The following is a 20,603-nucleotide window of genomic DNA, read 5'->3' on the forward strand; positions in this document are numbered from 1 at the left end:
CCTCTGCTTTCAAACAAACAATAAACAAACAAACAAAACAGGGAAAAAAATCATTCTATCTTTGTTTTTTCTCTGTTTATAAACTCTTAAATATGGGCATTTTTCTTCAAAAATACAAAAATTGATTTTGTTAAAGAATTTTGTTAGAGATCAGAATCAGAACGATTATCAAAACATACATGGAGTGTAGAATTAATAAATAATTTTTTGCTTCAGTTTTTTTATAAATTGGGTAATTATCTAGTGCAGGGGTGCCCAACCCTACTCCTGGAGGGCTACCGTCCTGCAGACTTCAGTTCCAACCCAGCTCCAACACACCTGTCTGTAATTATCAAGCAACCCTGAACACCTTGATTAGCTGCTTCAGCTGTGTTTGATTGGGGTTGGAGCTCAAATCTGCAGGACGGTACCTCCAGGAACAGGGTTGGGCACCCCTGATCTAGTGGGTAATCACGGTATTACAGATTACCATAAAAACTGATCAGGAACATGTTTTTTCAATCAAATGTTATCTTAAGTGACGAGATAACTCATCAATGGAGGGAAATGAGTAAATAAACTTAAATATCAGTCAGCAGAGAGAAAGAGGAGAAATGGACGTCCGATGTAAGTGCAGTGTACCCTGAGGTATGTGGTGAAAAGAAATGGTTACTAATGGATGAAGTTTTATAAGTTTGCGAGGTCAACAGCTGACAAAGATGAGGTGGGTGGAGGGGGACAGACGATAAAAGTACAGAGTGAGTGCGTGCATCGGGGAAGTAGGGAGGGGTGACAATCGCGCTGGGGCTTGGTTTGGATAATGTGAGTGCGCCCTTAGACTTGTGCCATTTTCTTTTTAGCAACAGAGTGTAACTTTCAGAAGTGGACCTGGAGGGCAGTAAACTACAACAATGAAGTTGAGTAGGGGAGTTTATGTTAACAGCATGGTATTCAAATGTGTTGTGCATAGTGAAGTGAGTGGAGTGTACTTCCAGCTAATGTTAATGAGCAAACCTGTGCCTCCTCCCCGGCCTGATTAATGAGGAGAGTGAAAGAAAGAGTAGTTTGAGGAAAGGGCAGTGGTTGTGGCCGAGTCCTCTTGACAGATCCATGTCTCAGTCAGAGCTAGGATGTTGAAGGCTGACTGCATGGCAAAGTCATGGATGAAGTCGGATTTGTTGACGGCAGACTGGCAGTTTCAGAGTCCCACAGAAAAAGACAAAGGTGCTGGAGGTGTGTTTTGGATTGGTCGCACGGTGGAGTGAGTACGCCGTTTCTTGCGTCTGAGATGCGGGTGGTGTCTGTTGTGAATGACAGGAATTTACTGAAAAACACATTGTTAGTTGAAAGTATAAAATGTAAATAAAATGTAAAAAAATTAAGTATACAATACCCAAGAGCCTTATCAGTGTCCTTGCTTGGAGGAGTCACGCAGGTAGGGATGCGCCATTATTGAGGCACAGTTTAAGTAACACAGTAAACTCCAGCTAATTTAAAACAGCTGGACATGGCTTCACAATTAAAAAAACAAAAGCCTGAATGACATCACTGGAACTAATATGGAAACTGCGTTCTAGTCACTATGCGCTTTAAGTGCAAAACAAATAAAGTGCAATAAAAACAAACTTTTTAGCTAGAGCACCCCTCCTGAAAAAAACCGTATAGACCAGCATGATTGCCATGCTGTTTTGTTGCTGGTTTATCTGGTCGTCACCAGCATACCAGCACCAAAACACAACATATGCTGGTCTTGCTTGTATGACCAGCATGGGATGCTGGGGCTGATTTGGTACTGGTTCAGTGCTGGTTTAGCAGGTGCTGGTGTGGGTGCTGGTGTAGCAGGTGGTCACCAGAAAACCAACACCAAAACACAACATATGCTGGTCTTGCTGGTATGCTGTTTTTTCAGCAGGGACACGAGTAAACGAACAAAGCACATGCTAACAAAAGCTAACAAACACAAACAAAGCCAAATGATAACACTTAGCAGTCAGCCACAAAGTAAATTAACTAAACAGCAAGCAAGTTTTTCTTAAATCACAACAGGTAGTAATCTAGGCAATAGAAAACAAGGTAAACGAGGTGTATAGCAAGCTCTTCTACTGCAAATATTCCTATTCTCCGTTAAAGCGAAACAAGGTCACACCTTTTTTGGCGTATTCCTGTAGGCAGAGGTTAGTCAAACATTCAGAATATTGTTGTTATATACCTGGGAAGTAGAGGATGTTGTCCAAACCAGCCATTCTCTGTAGTCGTGGAGTGCTTCTTAATTCTTATTCGTGCATCCTCGTTTCCTTTCCTTGCTTCCTTTTCGACGCGAGGACGAAGTATCACGCAAAATTATATCCTCTTTCCTTACTCTTTGTATAAAGTTTATTATCTCTTATCAAATTATCAAGTGCATTACAACCGCAAAATATTTAATGAAATAAAGTTAAATACTAGGGCTGCACGATGTGAGGAAAAGTTGCGATGTGCGATGACATTATTTGATGTTGCGATGACGATGTGAGTTGCGATAAATATTTTATATTTTTTCATGTTTTAGGGGCCATTCACATGTCGCACCTAAAAACGCGTGGAAAACGCTAGATACGTAACGTTAAGTTATTGTGACATGACCTGCACGCTGCACTTGTGTCATTCTGAAAAGTTAAAATGTTTTTGAGATACCTGGAAATAACGAGCGCGTCGCACCACGTGCGAGTCGCGACCGCGGCGCTTTCAGAGCGCACATACATTTGAAATAATGAACTTGAGCGCGCAATAGACGCAATATGTGAATCACTGCTTCCACAGTACCTGTGTTTGCGGCGTCATCTCTCCTAAATCCAAAATAATTCCATGATATAGCTGAAGTGCTGTTCCTTTTCACCACAAGGTCTTCGTTTGACAACACATCTTCCTCACTCTTCTCTCCTTTCTCGCCATCGTTTTTGCTAACAGGCACAGCGTCGCAACTGACACCTCACAAATCATGAGCGTAGCTGACTTGGGGGTTCCCCTGATTGGCCTAATAGCATGAACGCGCAAACCATCCGTGCGTCCCAAACTGCCTACTTCCATACTATATAGTATGCAAAGAGTAAGAGAAGTAGTGCTTTTCGCCTACTATATAGTATGGAAGTATGCGGTTTGGGACGCAGGGCATGTCTTCAGGACTAAACGTGATAGGTCAAACGTTTATTACATGCGCTTACCGTTTTCCCTTCATTCATCGCGTCAAGGCTGTCTGTTGCGATGTGTTCATCGCGTGAGTTCATATCGCGATGACGATGAAAATTCGATGTATCGTTCAGCCCTATTAAATACATACTCGAGTTAAAGTTTGTATCCTTACTATTTTAAAATAAAAGTGCTGTAAAATTAATATATGTGTCTATAGCACTAATCATTTATATAGATCAGTGGTTTATACATAATTATTTAATATACTGTCTGAAACGAGTCTATATTTACAATAATTTAATGATTAATAGCAAGATTTATGGGTGTTTAATGACTTGTCAATGGTGGGGAAAGAGTTAAAACGTTATTCCGGATTTTTATTAAAGGGATAGTTCACCCAAAAATTTAAATTCTGACATCATTTTGTCACTCCCATGTTGTTACAAACCTGTATAAATTTGTTTGTCAGAACAATTAAATATATAGAGGTTTGTGACAACACATGAGTGAGTAAATGATGACAGAATTGTAACTTCTTTGTATATCACGAAAATCTGACTTTTTCCATGTTTAAGTGCTATAATTAGGTCTCCAGTGCTTCTTCCAACCTAGAAAATGTGAAAAAGAACCCAGTTACTTAGTTTTGGTAAACTATTTTCTGCAAGCATGTGAAAAAATAGGCCATTGAAATTTGGCTCCCCTTAAGATGTCAGCACTACCATTTAGTGCAGAGATCAACTCATTTGCATTTAAATAGACACATCCAAAAATGGCACATTTTGCTCACACGTACAAAGTGGCAATTTTTATATATTATCTGTATTGTATTTTGAGCTAGAACCTCACATACATACTTTGGAGAAACCAAAGACTTATTTGACATCTTAAAAATGTCAATTTCTAATTTCTTTGTGGGGACCGCAACCACGGTCCTCCGTGACTATGGCTTATCCCTGTGGTATACCTCTCCTTCCGTTCACAGGGACAGTATCGTCTCCAAGCGGTTCTGTGACTGCTCTGCTCAGGTAATTGATTTAGTGGAGCTGTCAGGCTAATTTAGCAGTATTATAAAACACAAAGGGTCATTTTGTGAACCATGAATCATTACCGCTAGGATGGTTTCAACCTTTACCACTGCTATTACATCTACTTCTTGGAAGACTTGCTTAAAAAAGTCTGATAAATTGCCTCTGTGGAGGAGCTCTAGTAGTTAACTACAGCAGCAGCTTTTATAATGGCAGTTTGCAACATCAAACATTTATAAAACATAGCCCAGGTTCAGTGCAATGCTTTATTCCAGATGTCTGCACTAAAAAGGTTGTTTCAGTATTTTTAATTGTTTTGTTTGTAACCTAGTCCTGAGGTACACATACAGTACATTGAAAGAAGATAAACCAACATAGGCACTGAAATGATCGGTCAACTGCTTTGGTTAATTTTGGTTAGAATTATAAATGGAAAAATGTGCTTCCTAATTTTGGCTGCTTATCTCCTTGTAAAAGAATAAAAGGCATTTGTGTTACTCGTGCCTAGTATCCCTCTGTTGGCAAAGCTTGTAAAATATAATTAATGTCACAAAGTATGTTTTTAGACAGAGCTTGCTGTTAGGTGTCTACCGTGCTGAGTATGATTATATTTACTTGTTTGTGTATGTGCAAGGTTATGTGTTTATATGTGTACTGCAGCCTCCCTCATACTCTTACACGGGCCAGAGACAGACCTCTGGAAATCTAAAACTCTGATCTCTTCAAACCGCAGTTTGTTTGGTTTAGTCATCTCATCCCCTCTCTCACTCTCTCTTTCTCTTTCTGTGATTAGTTTATACACACAGCCCGTCTCCTTAAATTCGATCACAGCATAGCAGTTCTGCACAGACCTTTCCTCAAGCTTGTTTACCACAGCACACCCATTGGTGTTTATGTTTTTCATGCAAAGTGAAAATGAGCGTCATGAATAAAAAATCATCTTTAATACGTTTCTCATGTTCTAGATGTTTTCTCTCTCCTTTCTTTCTTTCACCATATCCAGAGTCAAATCGCACGCATTGCACTATGATATAAGTCATGAAACCCCCATTTTAGCAGTGCCTTTTCACACCTCAGATTTAAAAAAAAACTTTCAGAAAAGAGGCGTTGTTAACTGGGGTAAAGTGAAGATTGCATAAAACACGCACATTGCCGAAATGGACAGCAATTAAAAGACCACGTGAATGTGTCTCAATTGTCCACTTGTGATCTGATTGACCAAAACACATCTTAATCCCAGGCATTGGTGGCCGGTGACTTTCCTTCTGAGGGGAGTGAAATCAAAATGTGTGTTTGTCATGCGTGTTGCTCATCATGAAAATATGTGATCATTGCGTCATGTAAACAGTTTGCATCATGTGTTTTGTCAAAATACATACATGCAGCACTCGCATCGAAAGGATTTACGATAAAAGAGACGCTCATGTTCACAAAATACTCAGAAGACACTTACTTAACACTAAACTCTGATTACACATGAGATTAAACGAGTATCTGGAATCGCGATCGTAAACCCCTTCGAAGCGTCTGCAGCAGACACTTATTTTGACATCACGCATGATGCACATAAGTTTACACGACTCGCGGAACACATATTTTGAAATTATGAACCAAACACATGACAGGCTACATACTGTACGTGTTGTGACAGGCTTTGTGTTAAAAAAAAGTCACTGGCCCCCACTGTTACCAGGTGTAAACAGCCCCGAAGTCTCGCTCTGGTAGCGTTTTTATAATAATAAAATAACCATTTAAAGTGTATCTTTCATATAAACACTGAAATATTGTGAACACTTATAATACTAAACAGTGTATCAATACAAACTAACCTAATACGCATTTCTGTGTGTGTTTGTAGGCAGCGACAAACCATCAACATGCACATAAACTTCAGCTCTGTTCACGAAGGGGAGAAAACGAAAACAAAACTTTGTGTTGTTGCACTAAAAACACAACCACAACCACAAGCCATGACTCTAAAAAACAACGAGTGATGACACAAGTGATACTTTGCATGCATAAATGCTGCGACAGGTCGTGCACATCACGGCACAGGGATTGGATTAGACAAATGCTCATAAATTCTCCTCAAAAAACAATGATGTAAATAAGCTTTCGGTAGACATGGCAGCCAATGAACCCTCCAAACTTGGATATATCTTACTGTTATGACGTGGCTTCAACTTTTTAAACCGGAAGACAAAATTGCCCCAAGAATCACAAAAATGACCAGTTTCCACATTGTAATATAATTTGTTACAGCTATTACTTTTTTAAGTGTAGTGAAACACATATATAACTGTTAAATGGATCCTATGTGGGATTTTACCGCTTTAAAATGCTGTTAGAAGTGTGACTTTGTCTAAGGCCCTTTGTGAAACTGAATAATTACTGAGATTTTGATTTCAGAATTTGATGAAGAACATATTTTAGGTATTCATTAAACCATGGTTTGACAGAATAATACATGCCTAATTACTGGCTTTGATTTCCAGTTAAGAAAACATATGAAGTGCTACAGTATATACATATAATTTATTCTAGAGAGAACTCTATTACTTTTGTGCCCTTGATCAAGACATGAAATTCTAGCTCTTAGTGGGGAGACTGCAGTTGGTGGACTGTCAATTACTTTATATGTATTACATACACTGGCACTTATTTACCTTTTCAGTGTGTGCCAAATAAAATACTCAAGAAAAGGCCAAATCTAGCCATTTTTGAAAAACATCAAAGAAAACAGTCAATAAAATCTGTTTCCTCACAGTCAGGGTTTTTTACCAGCTTCTACTTTTCCATTATTAAAGATCTAACAACCATGGTTAGACGCAAAAAACAACAACAAAAAAATACATTTGTTAGTTATACAGGAGAAAGACGAATCTAATTAACTTCTTTAAAATACTACTGGACTGAATGGTGGACCATCAACATAAAACGGCATGCAAACTTTGGTAAACTATGAAATGTGCTTTAAAAATAACTTGTAAATAGGTATTATTGCAACTTTTAAGACCTATTAACTCTGAATATCACATCAAAGAATAAGATTTTGCATTATTCCCTCTGGATACATTTGATCAAAAGGAATAAGACCCATAAAGAAAAATATATAAGCATGAGTCATCCTTAATATGTTGTCAAGTTTTTAATATGAATACAATAAGAAATGATAAAGAAAATAATCTTAAAAGAAAGAAGGGTTTCATCTAGTGTCTCTTAGATGGTACTCACAATATCCAAACCAAACCATGCCCTTGTGAGTTTGACCCCCAAAGCTTGGTTTGTTTTAATAGTGCAGGGGTAGGCAAGTTCGGTCCTAGAGAGCCGCAGTCCTGCATATTTTAGCCTAAGCACTGATAATCTAACCTGCTGTCTAAATCCTAAAGACATTGATTATCTTGTTCAGGTGTGTTTGATTAGGGTTGGAACTAAACTCTGCAGGACTGCGGCTCTGTAGGACCGAACTTGCCTACACCCGTACTAGTGTGAGGGATAATAACTGACTATGACGGAATCTCTACAACACTTTTCGTCAAAACGCAACCTCTGCTGTGTGTGTGTGTGTGTGTGTGTGTGTGTGTGTGTGTGTGTATTTGAATGATTACCTTGATAAGTTCATTATTGATAATAAACCCACATTATAGACCATTTCAAAAGATGTAAACAACACTGGTCCAGAACCACTTCCTGTTTCTGTTTGTGACTGTTTGTTTTTATTTCACACATATATCATTATCTTAAAGATGTTTGTTTAACTTTTTGACTTTTTATTCTATAAGTTCTGTTGGTTGTATTTTATCCCAACGTATATCTAGTGTTAAAAAAACTGAAACAGGAAGTGCTTCTGGACCAGTGTTGTTTACATCTTTTGAAATGGTCTATACTCAAATTCACAATCACAGATATAGTACATTTATTTCATGCTTTAAAGGTAGGGTAACACATTTGATCCTGAAACATTTTTAGTTATGCTGGTCAAAAGTCTCCTCACATCCTGACAGCAATCACTGTGTTAAGTTGTTTAAATGTATTTGTAGAAATTTATGTCATCTATGAAAGACGTAGGACCAAAAAATGTTCAACTAATCATAGATTTCGGTCCGAACGGACTTTCCTCTTTTGATGAAACATTGTGTTGCTTATGAAATTTGTGTTCGTTTACGGATTAGCGTAACGATATAGTTACTACGTCTACACAACCCAAAGTGTGCTTTAACTAATTCTGATGTAAACCAGTTGTTTATGTTGGTTATTTTGGAAATGTTATTCACTTTGTACTGAATAAAGTTTTCTCACTGGTGAATGAGACATGAGATGTGACCGTCTGATCTGTTGTTCATGTGTTTTGAAAGAGGCGTGACTTTGGATGGCGATTTGACTGGAGGGTGGGATCGTGATTTCATTGCTAGGCGGCTACCGTTAGCATTTTTCAAATTGTGAAACCCTACCTTTAACAGTTTACTTCAACAGTAACATTTCAGCATTTTAGCTAAGCAGTAATGTCGTCACCTAATAAATGGCTATTTACAGTGCATTACTACAGTAAAAGTTTGATTTTGAGTTTGTTTGCACACATCAAAATTTGTGATTTTTGTTTTATTGCAGAATCTGTTAGTTGAGATCACGAAGAAGCCTCTCCATGTTTGACATTTTGCGGTTGAAATAGGCTTGTTTTTCCGTGCAGCGGGGGGTGTCATTGTCTGTGTATATTTACATACTGTATAAGCGGCGTGTGTTTTCGTCTCCGCCCTCAAAGGGAACAGCGTGACTACTAAATAAGGATAGTTTGCCCAAAAATGAAAATTATGTCATTAATGACTTATGATGTTTAACGTTAGATTTAGTCCGAGAGCTTTTGTCTCCACCATCTATGTACGGTTTCATGTCTAGGAAGTTAATAAAAATATCATCAAAGTAGTCCATGTGACATCAGTGGGTCAGCTTGAATGTGTTGAAGCATCGAAAAATAAATTTTTGTCCAAAAATAGCAAGAATTACGACTTTATTCAGCATGGTCTTCTCTTTCAGTTCTGTTGTGAACCCGTGAAGTCACGTGACTGTAGTGACGCGGCTGACCTGTCCCTCAGACATGTTTGCTAAGTTTTTTTTCAAACTTACAGCGTGTGTCTCCCCAGACTGTAAACAAACTCGGGTGCACAAACCAAAAGAAAAAACGAAGCTAGGGTGGAACAAATAACAGTCAGCTGCATCACTGGCATGCTTTACTTTATGCGACCCTGCAGTCGGATGACGTCAAGGTACCGCGAGAGCACTTCAAGAAATCTTACGGAGTAGTTCAATTTTGACTCGCTCTCGCAGTACTTTGATGTCATCTGTCTGTAAATTCTTGCAGCGCAGCATGAAGTCAAACACATATAAGTTACACAGAGATCTGTGAATTCTTTATATAATTGGCTCCATGTATATTTTCCATGAAGTCATTGGCTGATGGAGGAACGAGCGAGCAATTGGTTAAATCTCTAAAGGATGTCAAGTTTTCGACGGCACTGTTTGGATTACCTATTATACTACCTCTCTAAATACAAACTTAAATACAAAAGGTGGGTTCATGTGTTTAACGGAACGTAAATTACCGGAGTGTAATCTCATATACCCTTAAACTCTCAGAAATAAAGGTACAAAACTGTACCTTTTCTGTCACTGGGGCTGTACCCTTTCAAAAAGTACATCTTTGCACCTAAGGATTTCATTTTAGTACCTCAGAAATACATTCTGGGACCAAAGAGAGCTTATAAGTACCTCAAAAATACAAATTAGTATCTCAAAGGTACATATTGGTACTAAATGTTTACATATCTGTACCTAATGGTCCATACAATTACCTTTTTGGGTGCTGCCATACTGACATCTAGGGTACATATTTTGACTTTTTTCTAACAATGTAGGTCCTTAAGGTATGGTAATGTACCCAAAACTGTATTCGGTTTTGTATTCCGGTAAAGGTACCAATAGGAAACTTAGGGTACAGCCCCAGTGACAGAAAAGGTACAGTTTTGTACCTTTATTTCTGACAGTGTACATGTTAAAATGTAAATAGTCCTCAGATTGTATATTATATTCTATTACCAGACGGTCATGTGAAATTCGATGTAAACAATAGACTATACATCTATATTTCACGGAATATACGCATTTGTGGATTATTCACACATTTGAAACAGACTGGATTCGACTTGTGATCCCCACAAAGGTAAAAAGTTCTGTTTATTTTTCATCCGGACATCTGTCACAAAATACTACATATGATGCTAGAACATCTGTATCTCAAAACAGCTTTACAGGGGGTATGGCTTAGGTAAATGAGATGTAAATGAGCTCTGTTGTCTCTCCAGCCAGGGAAAAGTGTTAACTTTTCTTTCTCAAATTTCTCGGCATTCTCTTTCTTGAATGTGTTATATTCAAATGGCCACAACTTCTCCAAATCTTATCAGATTAACATGTGTTACACATCGTTGGAAAGCTTAAAAAACTGCATTTTCAGAATCTGCGAATAACTCAAAATGCCCCAGACTTGTGTCACTACTTTTCGTTACTGGTCACATATATCATCTCGAAGTCACCAAAAGGGCCTCAACTATGCATTGGAGGGTTATATTAACAATATTATTGTTGAGAAGGTCGACAATATTGTTGAAAAGCTTCAGCTCCAGGCAAATATTTACAGGTCACAGTGTAAACGTGATAAACCGCATCTCGTTGCAATCATGATCAAATTAAATATGTAAAGGTCTAAGTTGCATACGTTTCCAAGACAAGCCTTTTACTATCTTTAGCAAGAGTACCTCTATTAGTTTGGTGCTACAGTATTTACATGAATCATTCAGCCCAATATGCGATTACAAATAACATTTGTTATCTCGGTTATTTACAGATATGTTAACTCTTTCCCCGCCATTGACGAGATATCTCGTCAATTAAGAGAAAACGCTTCCCCGCCAATGACGAGATTTTCCGTCTTTCCGCAATACCGCTATTATCCACCAGGTGGCGCCCTTCCGCAACTTTTTAAACCCGGAAGTATTGCCCTATGGCAAGCTGCATGCCCGTGTCTGTTTTAAAGATCGCTCTGAATGGGATCTCTATGAAAAGTCCGTCACAAAAAGTGAATTATCTCTGATTTTTGCTCAAAATATGGTGTTTTTGCAAAAACCTACCCATATTCAAAAGCTGATTGCAAAAGAACCACTAAAGGTAGGATGAAACGTTTTTTTTTGTTTGAAAGCAGAGGGTCTGTTCTTATATTTGGTATATTGTATGTTTATATATTTAAAGAAGAACATTTTCTGGAAGGCATTAAACTTTGGTGAAAATCATGAAAAACGCTGGCGCTGGCTGGCAACTTTTTTTAAAAACGCTGGCGGTGAAAGAGTTAATGAAGCTAAGTGACATGATGTACAACGCAGCTAGAAGCTAACGTTAACGTTTTCTAATGTTTGGCTAATGTTACGTTAGAGATGTTAAAGATAACGTTCAAATACATTTTGACTTAGGATAGAACAGATGTAGACATCCTTGTTTAATTTATCTACGTTTAGTTGGTGTTGTGGTCTACGTTACCGCATAACTTAATCCAGAGCAGACACTTATCTCTGGTAAAAAATACACAACTTCACCTGGGATACCTAGTGTCGGAGTTGCATGTACCCCATGCACACTGTTTGACCATTTTAAACTGAAATGACAAGAAAAAAACATATAAAAACGAATGAAAACTGACTAACTGCAATACATTTCAATGGACGTAAAAGCAAAGAATGTCAAAGTGTATTGGATTAGTGGCACTATCACTGAAAGTAAATCCCATGCTTATTTCCAACACACAAACACATTTACATAAAAACAATGATGTTTATTTCTTGTCCTGTGATCACATTGCCTCCCTTAAGACGTCTACACAACATGCTGTCCTAACATCTGCTGTTCCCATTCATACTCAAGGAGTGCTGTTGTAATGAGAACAGACAATGGTATAGTGTCCTTTCTCTCTGTCTCTCTCACTCGCTCTCTTTTCTTTCTCTCTTATTTCTTCTCTCTCTCTCTCTCTCTCTCTCTCTCTCTCTGTCTTTCTCTTTTCTTTCTCTTCCATATATCTATTCTGGTCTGCGTAGAATCCCTCTGTTTTTTAGCAAATGTTTCAGCTCCTACCACAAACACACACATGCCCACACTTCTGTGTACTGTGTGATTTACAGGTCTTCTGGTTTGTCGTGATATGCTATGTATGTCAATCAGCCTAGGTGCTGAGAAACATAAACATGCCAAAGCGCTGCAATAATTCTCACAAAGTTTCGCAGAGATTCATACTCTTACATCAGCCGTGCTGATATAACACACTTCATAAGAACTGTTTTCCTACAACTGAGACTCATAAAAAGGCATATTGTAAACATAATTTTAATAAAAACTATCTTTGAGGTAGCAGTTAGCTTTGACCCAGACACCCATCCAACTGGCAAGCGTTTTAGCTGCACATTCTCAGAGCTCTGGGCTTTGTGTTTTGCAATATGTCAAATCGAGAAGAACTTCCTGCTTATATGACTTCAGGGCAAGTTGAATAGTGTCTAGTGTCTTGTGGAGAGTGCCGATTGGGAAGCTTATGCTGGAAGGATCAAAAGGGGTGTAAGTGTAGTGAAATTGAGTTGGAGAGCCAGAGTGGAGGTGGAGTAGTGCTGTGTGTATGTGTGTGTGTGTGTGTGTGTGTGTGTGTGTGTGCGTGCGTGCGTGCGTGCGTGCGTGCGTGCGCGTGTGTGTGTGTGTGTGTGCGCGCGTGTGTGTGTGTATTGGAGGCAGTATGAGTAGGGATGTGATGAAAGTATCCCACGTGTTGGAGCACAGGGTAGGGCCACAGCACACAACTCTCTCCGGAGGTATGGAAGCAATTACTGGCACTGAGGGCCCACAGACACCCACTGAGAAAACCAGTCCCTGAAAAGAATGCACACAGTTCTCTGGAAAGCTAAATTACTTTCGTATGAGCACTAACAGTATAAGGTTAGTGTTTCTGCTCCTCAGTGTGTTTTTCCTTTTTTCTTTTTTATTAGGAACAAATACTGAGGCATATTTAATTCAGATCACACATTTCGAATTTAAGAAAACAAGCCACAAAAATACCACTGCTAATTAGACTAATGCTACTCCCCATGTGCGTGCTGAGGAGGCCAGGGAGAGAGCAATGGCCAGCCACCCTCCAGGCAAAGCAGATTCTGAACTCTCCTCGCATGAGAAGCAAGGCAATTAAAATACTGATGCCTCGATCCCAAGCCCCACACTGCTGAGCGAAAGTGTACAAGCATGAGAGGAGAGAAGAGGACCGATTCAGGATTCCCTGTGCTCCCCTGGTTCAACGGCGCACACTGACACACATGCGATTGCTGCTTTGATTATTAAATGGAAAAAAGAATGTGCGACCAACCAAATGGTTGGAAAATATCATGCCCTGCTTAGCATTTTTGCCTTAAACAAAACTTAAATCTGACCCTAACTACACTAACAATATGCCACTTTGCTATGGGCTATGGGTAGTGTGATTAGGCACTGCAGACACACACCCAATCGAAGACCATCTCAAATTATAGGAAGTGAATTATGTTTCAAGGAGGCACCCTATTTACCATAAATATACATCATTTCAAGTAATATTTGTTGTTAACCCCATCAGCAATAATAATAATAATGTAATATGATAAACATAGCCAGGAAAAATTAAGATTTAATATTTTGACACTTTTTATATATTATCATAAAAGTATTAACTTATTAGCACATCTAGCTGCATGCCTATGTCAAAATCAGCTGTGTACGTAGTGGTATGGTTTGTGGTGAAAGTTGTTAAGTGCTTGTGATTTTACTTGTTTGTAAGGCATTTTGACAGAACAAAGAATTTGACAGCATTGTGCATCAAAAACAACAAAATTTTCTGTTTTTATATTTTTCCAAATTTCACCTAAATTGAAATGTAGCAAAAAAAGATGTCACTAAATGATCAGTAAAGCTAACTTAAATTTTGTTGAGGAAAAATAAAATGTGAATCTCCACACCTTTCATTCATGACTATAGCAAGTGAAGTTAAATAGAAATGCTTTTCCTTTTCCTGAAGCAAAGATAGCTAAGCATAATAAAACTAGCAGGCACAGCTTCCCATAGTAGAAATCTTTTGTTATACATAAAAAATGTTTTATGTTATATTGTGTACTCTTAGTCATTATAGTATAGAAAAAGTGTGCCAAACAAATATTTTTAAATGTAGACTTCTCTTTTTTTGTATTTTATTATAATACCTGAATGAATTGTAGCTATGCTGACCTTAATATTCCCTTATGGAATCGTACAAAATGCATCTTAAGCATTTAAATGCTATATATTATACATTGTATTATTCAAAATATTTCAAACAGTGGTAGTGCCACACTTCCAACGTGTGTTGGAGACCTTTTATGATCAGGTGACATGGTTGGTCTTTCCTAACTGGAATGGAACTCAAAGAAATCAAATGCAGCTGTGAACTTTTACAGCATGGGTCACAGCAAGTTTAAAGATAAAACTCTATACAGTATATAAAGAACAAATATCTAAATATCTAAGTGTACAATGTTACAGATTTGGGATTGACTAGCTCAAATGACTTATATAGTGTGGTGTGGTGTAGTGTATAGTGCTAATAGTGCGTCAGATACAATTTTGTTTATATTTTTATTTTACTGTTGAAATACACAGGTGACCATGTCCCTGGTGAAAAAAAACCCAATAAAACCATTGCAAAAATAATGGTTTCCATTAAAGTACCAATAGCTTTTACCATTAAAACCACTACACTGTAGTGTGTTTTGGGCCATATTCCATTAGAACCAAAAAAATTCCCAATAAAACCAATAGAATTTCTGTGATTGTGTCTATTGTTTTTTTTTAGCAGGGATCTATCTTAGGCACCACAACTCACACTTTCCAAAAGTGTTTGATAAGGTTGCATATGTGTAGATTACATTTAAGAAAGTGAAATGGCCCTGTTTAGGTTAGTCGATTTTGCTTTGTTTGATGGATTTGGTGCTTGTGGGTAAACATGGGTTACACATTTTTGTAGTATTCTGTAGAGATTTAAAATTAAACATTATTTCCATTTTCAACCTTCATTGAAGTATCTGCAATATTTTTATCTGGTTGGTACCAAAGTTAACATTTTAAAATACTGGGATTTTCCCACATGGAAAAATCATATTTAAACATATATGTTTCATTATAGGTTTTGATATAGGTTTTACATATATGTGACATATATAAAATTGGCCGTTTTCCTATATTATATGTACATATATGTACATATATGCACATATATGTTAACCTATATATTGGTAAAATTATTAAAATCTGTAGCTGCTAATAAATTAAACATAAATAAAGGTCCAACCAATGACAGTCTGCACCTGCAGGAGCCAGGATTCAAACCTCCAACCTTCCGATCACCAAAAAAAATGCAATCCCACATGCCACTGCTGGGATTCAAACACCCAACCTTCCGATCATTAGACATCTCACTCTACCATCTGCGCTACTGTCACTGTTAAATAACACTGAACAGTAGCTGTTAAATTAAACCATTTTGTTATACATGTCCTAGACAGATCTTGTAAATTTTTTTTTCATCATAACTTTATTTAATAATTCACATAATTTATGGCCTGTATATGCACATATATGCACCTCAATTTTGCATATATGCAGCATATATATTATCATATATGGGCATATATGCTGTATATGTGCAGCATATATGTGCATATTAGCTGCATATAGGTTTCATTTATGTGCATATATGCTGTATATATGTGCATATATGCTGTATATGTGCTGCATATATGTGCATATTAGCTGCATATATGTTTCATATATGCGCATATATGCTGTATATATGCAGCATATATGTGCATATAAGCTGCATATAGGTTTCATATATGCACATATATCCACATATAGGTTCTTTCCATGTGGGTTATTTAGCCTTCATGGTGAAACAAATGACCTGCTGGCCCATGCTGGATTCTGGAAGGTTAACGTTTGATATGAATGTTTTTCTTTGGTTGTATTTTATTTTACAATGCTGTTATAAATGTAACTGTGTAACTATTTAGGTACTAGCCCTGAACATAATCCTGAACTTAATACTAACCAATATTAGCTACATGCAATAACCAATTATTTGGGGGTAAATAAACAAAGTGTTCATACTGTAAATATATATATATATTTTTATTACACGGCTCTCTGGAATGCTCGATTCTGATTGGTCAGTTGAAACATTTGCAGGTTCGTTCTTTTCAAATAATAACCGCTCCAAAATAATAACGCATAGCCGGACTACTTGCACGAGTAAAATCGCTCCGTGCCAATAAAGATCAATAAAGATTACTGTCTGTTTGGCGCCATCTTTAGACAAACACTCGATAACCACGACAAGACACAGACAGCTTATTGAGACTGAACTTGACAAAATAGAGCATGACAGCTACGAAGCCAACACAGAAAAAAATACAGAATGGCCATTAAAACTTCTCAAAGACTGGTTAAAGAGAAAAAAATGGAGACAGACAAGTATGAAGCAGAGGATCTTAATAAGGTATTACGATCATTTTATGCATCTGTGCAAAGTTTCGCGGAAGGATAAAAATGTTAATTTAAAACAAATATGCCAAAAAAATGTTTCAAATTCATATTCATGTCCAGTTTTTTTTCTTATGTGGCAAGTACTGTAGCCGTGTAATAAGCGGGATAATGTAGAGGCAGCCGGTAGTTATTGGGAAATAAGCCCCTTCAGTGTAATACAAGACCCTCCGCTTCGCGTCGGGTCCTGATCACACTGTCGGGGCTTATTTCCCAATAACTACCGGCTGCCTCTACATTATCCCTTACGTAATGTATTGTAATCTACCTATAGAGAAAAGGAGGAAGTGAGAGGGCATATGAGCAACCATAGATTCTTTTCACCATCTGAAGTGATGCACTGTGGGGCTCTTCTGATTTTGCCAAGTGGTTGATGTCCTCAGGGCAACATTATGTTGACCCTGGGACAACATTTCAATCAACCAATCAGATTTCAGATATAATTTCACAGTTCGTTAAAAGTTTCAGCTCACAAACAGAATTAGTTGCTTCTAGACCATTGTTTTTACTTATCATTTCCCTAGTAATTTTAGGGTTCAGTTATGGTTGTGGTTTGGAGTGGGTTAAGGTTTATTTACAAAAATTTTGTCCTTGGGTCAACACAATATGTTGCACTGAGGACATCTCTCACTTGACAAAATCAGATCGAGCTGCACTGTGGAACGCCTATCTCGACTATCTTTAGTCGGATACTGTGGAGTGAGGAGTCTCTCTGTTCCCACGAATCTGACTGTAGGTCGTTATAACTCAACTTACATCAGATAAGACACTCATCTGTTTCTAAAGCTTTCTACTGGTGCAGCCTCATTTCTAGAGCAACCCAGTCCTATGTGCGTTCCTCTAAAGATCTCTCTGCCTCATTCTTTTGCCCTGTACTTCAATCCCTTCCTCCCTCCATACCCATCTCTTTTACCTTGCTGTCCAGACACAATGTTGCACATTTCCTTTGGAGCATTTGACAGTGCAGTCTGGAGGCAAATAGGTTTTGCTGTGTAGCCACACTTTTTGGTAAGCAGAAAATGTGTTGGCTGGAGCACAAATAACATCACATCACATGTGCAGTCTTCCTGTCTGAATGAGGTGGAAGCCTGCAGAGCAAGAAGTTAATAGTTCGAAGAATGTACTGTCCTCTCTCCTCCCTTTACTTGTCCAAACAGAAAAAGAGAGTGAACACATTGAGTGAGAAAAAGAACATTTGAAACTCTTGTTGAAAATATATTTTAATTCTATCATAAAAGTTTATGGCAGTCTGGACTAAAAACAGTGGTGGCAACATTTTGGCTCTGGCAAAGCAAAGCAGTAATTATTCATGGTGAGAGTGATGTCTTCCAGGGATTGAAGATTGATTATGTTTGATATGCTACTTTGTATTTTTTTGTAATCTGTCTCTGGCTGGGACCCATCCAATTTGGCCAGAGATGGAACAAGGAGAAGCATCTTCCTAAAGATAAAGCAAGGGAGACAATGAAGTCTAACCAATATTCCTACAGTCTATCTCTCTTTAATCACTCAGAGCCAATGACTTTACCCCATAACTTTCTGATGACCATGCACCGGTAAGAAAAAGCATACTTCTTACATACATTAACTCATTCCCCACCATCTTTTTTTTTTTTTTGCCCACAACCATTTTTTCTGATTTTCACAGAAGGTTCACAAAATGCCTTCCAGGAAATTTTTCTTCTAAAAATATATAAACATAAAATATATATCAAATGAAAGAACACACTCTCTTCTTTCAAACAAACAAACAAAATGGGAAACAACCGTTTCATCCTATCTATATATTTTTTCTCCGCTTATAAACTCTTAAATATGTGTATTTTTCTTCGAAAATAATTTTTTAGGAAAAGCTGAAATAATTGCATTTTTGTGAAGGAATTTTGTTAGGGATCAGAATCAAAACATACATGCAGTGTAAAATTATTAAATACTTTTGCTTGAGTTTTTTGCAATCTAGTGTATCTCACCAGTTCTCACCAAAAACTCACCAGGAACACTTTTTTCATGCAAATGTTTTCTCTTAATTGACACGAGATAAGTAATCAATGACAGGGAAAGAGTTGATAGACATTTGCATTTGAATGTCTTGAATATACAGTACACTTAAACTGTTCTGTGGATGAGGTTCAAAGTGCAAAACAGCCCTTAACTTCTTTCTCAAGAGGGCATGAGGAAGGTGTCATTATGCTTATTTTATCCTGTGTGTTTGCCTGTAGGCTATGCTTTGTTAAGATAGCCAGTCCAATAAAATGTAGCATGCAAACACTCATAAAACCCAAAGACTTTCATATGCACTTGCATAAACACACAGACTGTTTTAATAAATTCAGACAGAAACAAAGTAATGTGAAGCCAATGACAGATCACCTCGATCAATTGGGCAAAAACAGAAAACAGGTAAATATAGAGAAAGAGAGCAAATTGTTTTCTCTGAAGGTAGAAGACCAGACTGAAAGTGGTGGTAAAATAGCTCTTTCACCCATTCTGTGCTACTCTCTGAATTAAAAGCAAAAGGCATTGGTGTGACCAGCCTTGTATTGAGCCTAATCAAAATCTTGGGTTTCTGTAAGTGAGAGCGCATCTGGTCATGGCACGCCTGAGAAAGAGAGCGAGAAAGAGACGAGTGAAAGACATGGAGTGGACAGTACCCCAGAGATACACTTTTCTCTCGTCCTGTCATGATAAAGCATGGTGGCTTTCTCTTAGTTGTCAGCTCTGTGGCGAGCCCTATTTACACATTTATACACACCTGCTTATTTATTTATTTACTGCCATGACCAAGAGCCACTCAAGTGGCTGCTGTGCACACAGCACACCCATCGCAGCATTTTAAAAGGCCTGAGCAAAGTGAGAAGGTCTGACGACGCAATGGGATGAGAAGGCAGGGTGACGGGTGCATTCAAGAGGCTAACAGTTTTAATGGGTGGAGACATTCTTCATTTTTGCAAGCATAAGAAGAGCAAAGAGTGACTGAATAATTTATTCATTTCTCTGGGTAAAAGGACTGTAGAGTTGTAGCCCAGAGAGAGAGAGAGGGAGAGAGAGAGAGAGAGAGAGAGAGGGTACAACTGGGACAAAAGTGTGTATGCATCAATGTAATGGTCATGTGTTTTATACTAAAACAAAGCTATAAACATTGGCTTTTTGACAGGAAGTATTAATATTACAGATTACAAAAAAAGTAACTTTGAAATTCTACTATGTATTTTAAGGATTGTCATTCATCACCTTACACAGGTGTACTAAAGAGAGTGAAATACATTAATATAGCGGTCAAAGACATGAAATAAAATAGAAACTAAACAAAATTAAAGAATTCTAATCCCTAGAATAGGTTGAATTAAAATAATCAAATCAATGGTTGGTGGTTGGTTGTCATTTAGATTAAGCTGGGGCACATTCAAGCTTAAACCGGTGTGCATCGTTTTGCTATGGTTTCCGGGTTGAACAACATGTTTCCTGGATACGGTGTGCAGTGGTGTGCCACAGTTTTGAGATTAGTTTTCTCTTGTTTGGTGGGTGTGTCAAAAATGTCAGCATAATCAGGAGCAACATGTAAATAAACCATGCGGTACTAAAGAGACAGCCCGCACAATGGGTCCAAGTTGGGATGTTCTCATATATTCTGTACAACAAGGGCAGTTACTGTTACATAGAGCATATTTTACAGTATTAAACACATATTTATACCAATTTCATCAGGCTCTAAATACTCTTCAAAAGGAATACAGGATAGCATCAAATACTCATCAA

The 20,603-nt window shown here is 37.7% G+C and overlaps 1 protein-coding gene across 3 annotated transcripts in view; it reads left to right on the forward strand.

Moving 5' to 3' along the window:
- The window catches only part of bnc2 (basonuclin zinc finger protein 2), a 437,581-nt gene that overhangs the window by 174,033 nt on the left and 242,945 nt on the right, over positions 1-20,603 (forward strand). The gene's annotated exons all lie outside the window — the stretch shown is intronic.

The sequence above is a fragment of the Paramisgurnus dabryanus genome, chromosome 4 (genome assembly GCF_030506205.2).
Source record: "Paramisgurnus dabryanus chromosome 4, PD_genome_1.1, whole genome shotgun sequence".
NCBI classification, from domain to species: domain Eukaryota; kingdom Metazoa; phylum Chordata; class Actinopteri; order Cypriniformes; family Cobitidae; genus Paramisgurnus; species Paramisgurnus dabryanus.